This window comes from Triticum urartu, chromosome 7A (genome assembly GCF_056163025.1).
Source record: "Triticum urartu cultivar PI428250 chromosome 7A, HENAU_Tu73, whole genome shotgun sequence".
NCBI lineage: Eukaryota > Viridiplantae > Streptophyta > Magnoliopsida > Poales > Poaceae > Triticum > Triticum urartu.
This window is the reverse complement of record NC_141879.1, coordinates 543,439,946-543,449,082: the sequence shown is the minus strand read 5'-3', so window position 1 is coordinate 543,449,082 and position 9,137 is coordinate 543,439,946.

The window sequence follows — 9,137 nt, the reverse complement described above, 5'->3', positions numbered from 1 at the left end:
GTGATCTCGTGGATACAGAAAGTTGCGGCAGTGGAATTAGGTTTTTGGCTCCGTATCTGATCGTTTGGGGGTACGTAGGTATATATAGGAGGAAGGAGTACGTCGGTGGAGCAACAGGGGGCCCACGAGGGTGGAGGGCGCGCCTGGGAGGGGGGGGGGGGTAGGCGCGCCCCCTACCTTGTGGCCTCTTCCTTTGTTTCTTGACGTAGGGTCCAAGTCTCCTGGATCACGTTTGTTGAGAAAATCATGTTCCCGAAGGTTTCATTCCGTTTGGACTCCATTTGATATTCCTTTTCTTCGAAACCCTAAAATAGGCCAAAACACAGCAATTCTGGGCTGGACCTCCGGTTATAGGTTAGGACCAAAAGTAATATAAAAGTGGATAATAAACCCAATAATGTCCAAAAGAGTAGATAATATAGCATGGAGCAATCAAAATCTATAGATACGTTGGAGACGTATCAAGCATCCCCAAGCTTAATTCCTGCTCGTCCTCGAGTAGGTAAATGATAAAAAAGATAATTTTTGATGTGGAGTGCTACTTGGCATAATTTCAATGTAATTCTTCTTAATTGTGGTATGAATATTCAGATCCGAAAGATTCAAGATAAAAGTTCATATTGACATAAAAATAATAATACTTTAAGCATACTAACAAAGCAATCATGTCTTCTCAAAATAACATGGCCAAAGAAAGTTATCCCTACAAAATCATATAGTCTGGCTATGCTCTATATTCACCACACAAAGTATTTAAATCATGCACAACCCCGATGACAAGCCAAGCAATTTTTTCATACATCTGACATTCTCAAACTTTTTCAATCTTCACGCAATACATGAGCGTGAGCCATGGATATAGCACTATAGGTGGAATAGAATGGTGATTATGGAGAAGACAACAAAGGGAGAAGATAGTCTCACATCAACTAGGCGTATCAACGGGCTATGGAGATGCCCATCAATAGATATCAATGTGAGTGAGTAGGGATTGCCATGCAACGGATGCACTAGAGCTATAAATGTATGAAAGCTCAACAAAAGAAACTAGTGGGTGTGCATCCAACTCGCTTGCTCACGAAGACCTAGGGCATTTTGAGGAAGCCCATCATTGGAATATACAAGCCAAGTTCTATAATGTAAAATTCCCACTAGTATATGAAAGTGACAACATAGGAGACTCTCTATCATGAAGGCCATGGTGCTACTTTGAAGCACAAGTGTGGTAAAAGGATAGTAGCATTGCCCCTTCTATCTTTTTCTCTCATTTTTTTATTTGGGCTTCTTTGGCCTCTTTTATTTATTTATTTTCGTCCGGAGTCTCATCCCGACTTATGGGGGAATCATAGTCTCCATCATCCTTTCCTCACTGGGCAATGCTCTAATAATGATGATCATCACACTTTTATTTACTTACAACTCAAGAATTACAACTCAGTACTTAGAACACGATATGACTCTATATGAATGCCTCTGGTGGTGTACCGGGATGTGCAATGACTCATGAGTGCCATGTATGAAAGAATTATGGACGGTGGCTTTGCCACAAATACGATGCCAACTACATGGTCATGCTAAGCAATATGACAATGATGGAGCGTGTCATAATAAACGGAATGGTGGAAATTTGCATGGCAATATATCTCGGAATGGCTACGGAAATGACATAATAGGTAGGTATGGTGGCTGTTTTGAGGAAGGTATATGGTGGGTGTATGATACCGGCGAAAGGTGCGCGGTATTAGAGAGGCTAGCGACGGTGGAAGGAAGAAGAGTGCGTATAATCCATGGACTCAACATTAGTCATAAAGAACTCATATACTTATTGCAAAAATCTACAAGTCATCAAAGCAAAGTATTACGCTCATGCTCCTAGGGGGATAGATTGGTAGGAAAAGACCATCGCTCATTCCCGACCGCCACTCATAAGGAAGACAATCAAAAAATAAATCATGCTCCGACTTCATCACATAACGGTTCACCATACGTGCATGCTACGAGAATCACAAACTTTAACACAAGTATTTCTCAAATTCACAACTACTCAACTAGCACAACTTTAATATCACCATCTTCATATCTCAAAACAATTATCAAGTATCAAACTTCTCATAGTATTCAACACACTCATAAGAACTTTTTTACTATTCTTGCATACCAAGCATAGTATGATTATTTAAGCAAATTACCATGCTATTTAAGACTCTCAAAATAATCTAAGTGAAGCATGAGAGATCAATAGTTTGTATAAAACAAATCCACCACCGTGCTCTAAAAATATAAGTGAAGTACTAAAGCAAAATTATATAACTCAAAAGATATAAGCGAAGCACATAGAGTATTCTAACAAATTCCAAATCATGTATGGCTCTGTCAAAAGGTGTGTACAGAAAGGATGATTGTGGTAAACTAAAAAGCAAAGACTCAAATCATACAAGACGCTCCAAGCAAAACACATATCATGTGGTGAATAAAAATATAGCTCCAAGTAAAGCTATCGATAGAAGTAGACGAAAGAGGGGATGCCTTCCGGGGCATCCCCAAGCTTTGTATTTTAGGTGTCCTTAGATTATCTTGGGGGTGCCATGGGCATCCCCAAGCTTAGGCTCTTGACACTCCTTGTTCCACCGTCCATCAAATCTTTACCCAAAAACTTGAAAACTTCACAATACAAAACTCAAAGTAGAAAATCTTGTGAGCTCCGTTAGCGAAAGAAAACAAAAGACCACTTCAAGGTACTGTAATTAACTCATTATTTATTTATATTGGTGTTAAACCTAATGTATTCCAACTTCTATATGGTTTATAAACTATTTTACTAGCCTTAGATTCATCAAAATAAGCAAACAACACACGAAAACAGAATCTGTCAAAAACAGAATAGTCTGTAGTAATATGTTGCTAGCGCAAGATCTGGAACCCCAAAAATTCTAAAATAAATTTATGGATGTTAGGAATTTATCTATTAATCATCTTCAAAAATAATTAACTAAATAGCACTTTCCAAATAAACATGGCAGCATTTCTCGTGAGCGCTAAAGTTTCTGTTTTTTACAGCAAGATAGCAAGACTTTCCCCATGTCTTCCCAACGGTTCTACTTGGCACAAACACTAATTAAACACAAAAAACACAACCAAAACAGAAGCTAGATAAATTATTTATTACTAAAAATGATCAAAAGGGAAGGAATAAAAATAAAATTGGGTTGCCTCCCAACAAGCGCTATTGTTTAAAGCCCCTAGCTAGGCATAACAAGCAAGGATAGATCTAGGTATTGCCATCTTTGGTAGGCAATCCATAAGTGGCTCTCATAATAGATTCATAAGGTAATTTAATTTTATTTCTAGTAAAGTGTTCTATGCATTTCCTTAACGGAAATTGGAATCAAATATTTCCTTCTTTCATATCAATAATTGCACCAATCGTTCTAAGGAAAGGTCTACCAAGAATAATAGGACATGAAGGATTGCAATCTATGTCAAGAACAATAAAAATCTACGGGCACATAATTCGTATTTGCAACAATAAGAACATCATTGATTCTTCCCATAGGTTTCTTAATAGTGGAATCCGCAAGGTGCAAGTTTAATGAGCAATCATCAAAATCACGGAAACCTAACAAATCACACAAAGTCTTTGGAATCGTGGAAACACTAGCACCCAAATCACACAAAGCATAGAACTCATGATCTTTAATCTTAATTTTAATAGTTGGTTCCCACTCATCATAAAGTTTTCTAGGGATAGAAACTTCCACCTCAAGTTTTTCTTCATAAGATTGCATCAAGGCATCAACGATATGTTTAGTAAATGCTTTATTTTGGCTATAAGCATGAGGAGAATTTAGCACGGATTGCAATAAGGAAACACAATCGATCAAAGAGAAATCTTCATAATTAAATTCCTTGAAATCCAAAATAGTGGGATTATTAGTATCTAGGGTTTTGATTTCTTCAATTCCACTTTCATCAAGTTTAGCATCAAGATCTAAGAACTCTGAATTTTTGGAACGCCTTCTAGGTAAAGGTGGATCATAATCAGTCCCATCATTATCAAGATTCATATTGCAAAACAAAGATTTAATAGGGGACACATCAATAACTTTTAGATCTTCATCTTTATTTTCATAGGAACTAGAAGAACACGCTCTTATAAAGGCATCTTTCTTAGCACGCATCCTAGCGGTTCTTTCTTTGCACCCATCAATGGAAATTCTCATGGCTTTGATAGACTCATTGATATCATGCTTAGGAGGAATAGATCTAAGCTTTAAAGAATCAACATCAAGAGAAATTTTATCAACGTTCCTAGCCAAATCATCAATCTTAAGCAATTTTTCTTCAATCAAAGGATTGAAATTCTTTTGCGAAGTAATAAATTCTTTGATATTAGATTCAAAATCAGAGGGTATCTTATTAAAATTTCCATAAGAATTGTTGTAAGAATTACCATAATTATTTGAGGAATTGCTAGGATAAGGCCTAGGATTAAAGTTTCCTCTATACGCGTTGTTACCAAAATTATTCCTACCAACAAAATTTACATACAAAGATTCATTATTATTCTCAATCAAAGTAGACAAAGGCATATCGTTAGGATCAGAAGAAACACTTTTATTAGCAAATAATTTCATAAGTTCATCCATCTTTCCACTCAAAACATTAATTTCTTCTATTGCATGCACTTTTTTATTAGAAGATCTTTCAGTATGCCATTGAGAATAATTAACCATACTATTATCTAGGAGTTTAGTAGCTTCTCCTAAAATGATTTCCATAAAAGTGCCTCCCGTGGATGAATCTAAAAGGTTTCTAGAAGCAAAATTCAATCCGGCATAAAAGTTTTGTATAATCATCCACAAATTCAAACCATGAGTAGGGCAATTACGTATCATTAATTTCATCCTTTCCCAAACTTGTGCAACATGTTCATGATCAAGTTGCTTAAAATTCATAATATCATTTCTAAGAGAGATGATCTTAGCGGGAGGAAAATACTTAGAGATAAAAGCATCTTTGCACTTGTTCCAAGAATCAATACTATTTTTAGGCAAAGATGAAAACCAAGCTTTAGCACGATCTCTAAGCGAAAAAGGAAATAGCTTCAATTTAACAATATCATTGTCCACATCTTTCTTCTTTTGCATATCACACAAATCAACGAAGTTATTTAGATGGGTAGCGGCATCTTCACTAGGAAGGCCAGAAAAAGGATCTTTCATGACAAGATTCATCAAAGCGGCATTAATTTCACAAGATTCAGCATCGGTAAGGGTAGCGGCATCTTCACTAGGAAGGCCAGAAAAAGGATCTTTCATGACAAGATTCAGCAAAGCGGCATTAATTTCACAAGATTCAGCATCGGTAAGAGGAGCAATCAGAGTGCTAATAAAATCATTATTGTTGGTATTGGTAAAGTCACACAATTTAGTGTTATCTTGAGCTATCGTGACAAGCAAGCAATCCAACACACAAGCAAACAAAAAGCAAACGGGCAAAAAGAAGCAAATAGAGAAAGAGAGGGAGGATAGAGAGAGAGGGCGAATAAAATGGCAAGGGTGAAGTGGGGGAGAGGAAAACGATAGGCAAATGGCAAATAATGTAATGCGAGAGATAAGGGTATGTGATGGGTACTTCGTATGTTGACTTTTGCATAGACTCCCCGGCAACGGCGCCAGAAATCTTCTTGCTACCTCTTGAGCACTGCGTTGGATTTCCTTGAAGAGGAAATGATGATGCAGCAAAGTAGCGTAAGTATTTCCCTCAGTTTTTGAGAACCAAGGTATCAATCCAGTAGGAGGCTATGCGTGAGTCCCTCGTACCTGCACAAAACAAATAACTCCTCGCAACCAACGTGAAAAGGGGGTGTCAATCCCTTCACGGTCACTCACGAGAGTGAGATCTGATAGATATGATAAGATGATATTTTTGGTAATTTTGTGATAAAGATGCAAAGTAAAATAAAAGCAAAGTAAATAAATAGGTATTGGAAGATTAATATGATGAAGATAGACCCAGGGGCCATAGGTTTCACTAGTGGCTTCTCTCAAGAGTATAAGTATTTTACGGTGGGTGAACGAATTACTGTTGAGCAATTGATAGAATTGAGCATAGTTATGAGAGCATCTAGGTATGATCATGTATAGGCATCACGTCCGAGACAAGTAGACCGACTCCTGCCTGCATCTACTACTATTACTCCACTCATCGACCGCTATCCAGCTTGCATCTAGAGTATTAAGTTCATGGAAACAGAGTAACGCCTTAAGCAAGATGACATGATGTAGAGGGATAAATTCATGGAATATGATAAAAAAAACCATCTTGTTATCCTCGATGGCAACAATACAATACGTGCCTTGCTGCCCCGACTGTCACTGGGAAAGGACACCGCAAGATTGAACCCAAAGCTAAGCACTTCTCCCATTGCAAGAAAGATCAATCTAGTAGGCCAAACCAAACTGATAATTCGAAGAGACTTGCAAAGATAACCAATCATACATAAAAGAATTCAGAGAAGATTCAAATATTGTTCATAGATAATCTTGATCATAAACCCACAATTCATCGGTCTCAACAAACACACCGCAAAAAGAAGATTACATCGAATAGATCTCCACAAGAGAGGGGGAGAACTTTGTATTGAGATACAAAAAGAGAGAAGAAGCCATCTAGCTAATAACTATGAACCTGAAGGTCTGAGGTAAACTACTCACACTTCATCGGAGAGGCTATGGTGTTGATGTAGAAGCCCTCCACGATGGATGCCCCCTCCGGCGGAGTTCCGGAACAGGCCCCAAGATGGGATCTCGTGGATACAGAAAGTTGCGGCGGTGGAATTAGCTTTTTGGCTCCGTATCTGATCGTTTGGGGGTACGTAGGTATATATAGGAGGAAGGAGTACGTCGGTGGAGCAACAGGGGGCCCACGAGGGTGGAGGGTGCGCCTAGGAGGGTAGGCGCGCCCCTACCTCGTGGCCTCCTCCTTTGTTTCTTGACGTAGGGTCCAAGTCTCCTGGATCACGTTTGTTGAGAAAATCACGTCCCCGAAGGTTTCATTCCGTTTGGACTCCGTTTGATATTCCTTTTCTTCGAAACCCTAAAATAGGCAAAAAAAACAGCAATTCTGCGCTGGGCCTCCGGTTAATAGGTTAGTCCCAAAAGTAATATAAAAGTGGATAATAAAGCCTAATAATGTCCAAAACAGTAGATAATATAGCATGGAGCAATCAAAAATTATAGATACATTGGAGATGTATCAAGACATACTCTTCCCTCTTGTAGCTATGCTTCTCCCTGGATAGATCTTGCGTGTGCGTAGAATTTTTTCCATGCAATGTTCTCTAACACGTTACAATCCATATTGGCGATCTATTAGAAGCACTAATGGGCTCAAACCCCGTGTAGGTATGGATATCCATAAGTTGATATTTTGGCATGGCACTATGATAAAAGGGGTGTTTTTCAACCCGTCCCGTGTGTAGGATGCTCACTGGAATCAAAAACTCAAAGAGAGTATTGGCTTGAGAATAGGCCAAGTCATTGAAATCAAGCAGAAGAGAAGAAAGGCTAGACTAGTTTGTGGAAAGCAAAGGGCGCCATCTAAGGTTAGTTTCTTCGTTTGGAGTCTAGCCTATACTTCCCTTCCTATAGGCACAACCAGGTTTGAAAGAAACATGGAGACCTCCTCAGTGTGCTCTATTTGTAATGTTGTAGAAGATACATGGCGACACTCTTTGTTTGAATGTCGCACGGCTAGATTTGTATGGGCTTAGGGAGATGAAGAGAACTTGGAGAATGTGGTATCAAATCAATCTTAGGATGTCTGGCTATGGATCTTTTGGCTATTTGATTCCATGAAAAAGCTAGACCTAGCTCGGGTTCTAGTCGCCCTTTGGTCGATCTGTTGGGCCAGGGGACATGAATTCAAAGCAACGAGATTCAAAGACCCCTAATGACGATGTGTTTTATCACGAGATACCTATAGGGCCTCGACATCGTTGCTGTTCATGCACCCCGCCAAACTTCTTGGACTAGTGCACCACTTTAGTGTGTGCGCAAATGGCTAGCTCCGGAGGGGGATGTGGCAAAAATTAATATCGAAAGGTGACTAAAACACCTGAGACGAGGACTACCCGATCTAATGATAGAGGCAAGAACACTTTCCGGCCAATTCCCATTAATTGATCATAATAATATCGTGGAAATGCTGCACGAACCACCGATGCTCGCATATCCCTCCTTGGAAATTTAGGTGCGGCGATGACGATCTGTAGAGACAATGAAGGGCGTTATGTTGGCGCGTCGGCTGTAATATTTGATGGCCTAACTGATCCTACTAGTCTGGAGACTCTTGCCTGTAACGAGGCACTGGCACTGGCCCAAGATGTGAACGTGAGACGTGTGGTGATGGGCTCGGATTGCTTGGAGGTTGTCGGGGATATTACCCCGCGGTGTAACCCGGGCGGATGTATGACCCGGCTGGAGCTTGGCGACTCACTGGCGACGCGCTTGGACCTGGCGGTTTACGATTCATCGAAGACCTGGCGAGCGGGACAGATGGACGACAAGGCCCAAGGCCCAGTAGGCCGGCTCATGTTATGGTGGGCCGGCTTAAGGGGAAAGGGATGACGAATATTTCCTTGACGAGGAAGCAAGACCCGGACTTGTATTCAACTTGTAAGAAAAGATAGACTAGTCCTAGTCCTACTAGGACTCCACATGTAACCCGCCCCTCTAACTTATATAAGGAGGGGCAGGGCTCCCCAAGAGGGAGAAGAAAACAAGAAACAATCTCTAGGGCTAGACACAATTAAAGGGGAGCCGGCTTATGCGGCGATTCTCTCATGAGCATAATGAGATCTAGCCACAAACAACATGTAGGGATATTACCGGATGATGTTTCCCGGGGCCCGAAGCTGTTTAAATCCTCGTCTTGTGTGATGATCCGCCTCGCGTCTCTCCATTCCGACCAACCCCTTCAAGCTACCACATAGATGCGTTGGCCTCACGACTAGGTCCTCACAGTAGAACATCTGCCGTGACAATTCCACGACAGAGGTGATTACTAATATTAACAAAGGAGCAGCAGCTAGATATGCATCAGTTCTACATGAAATTACACATCGGTGAAAGGAA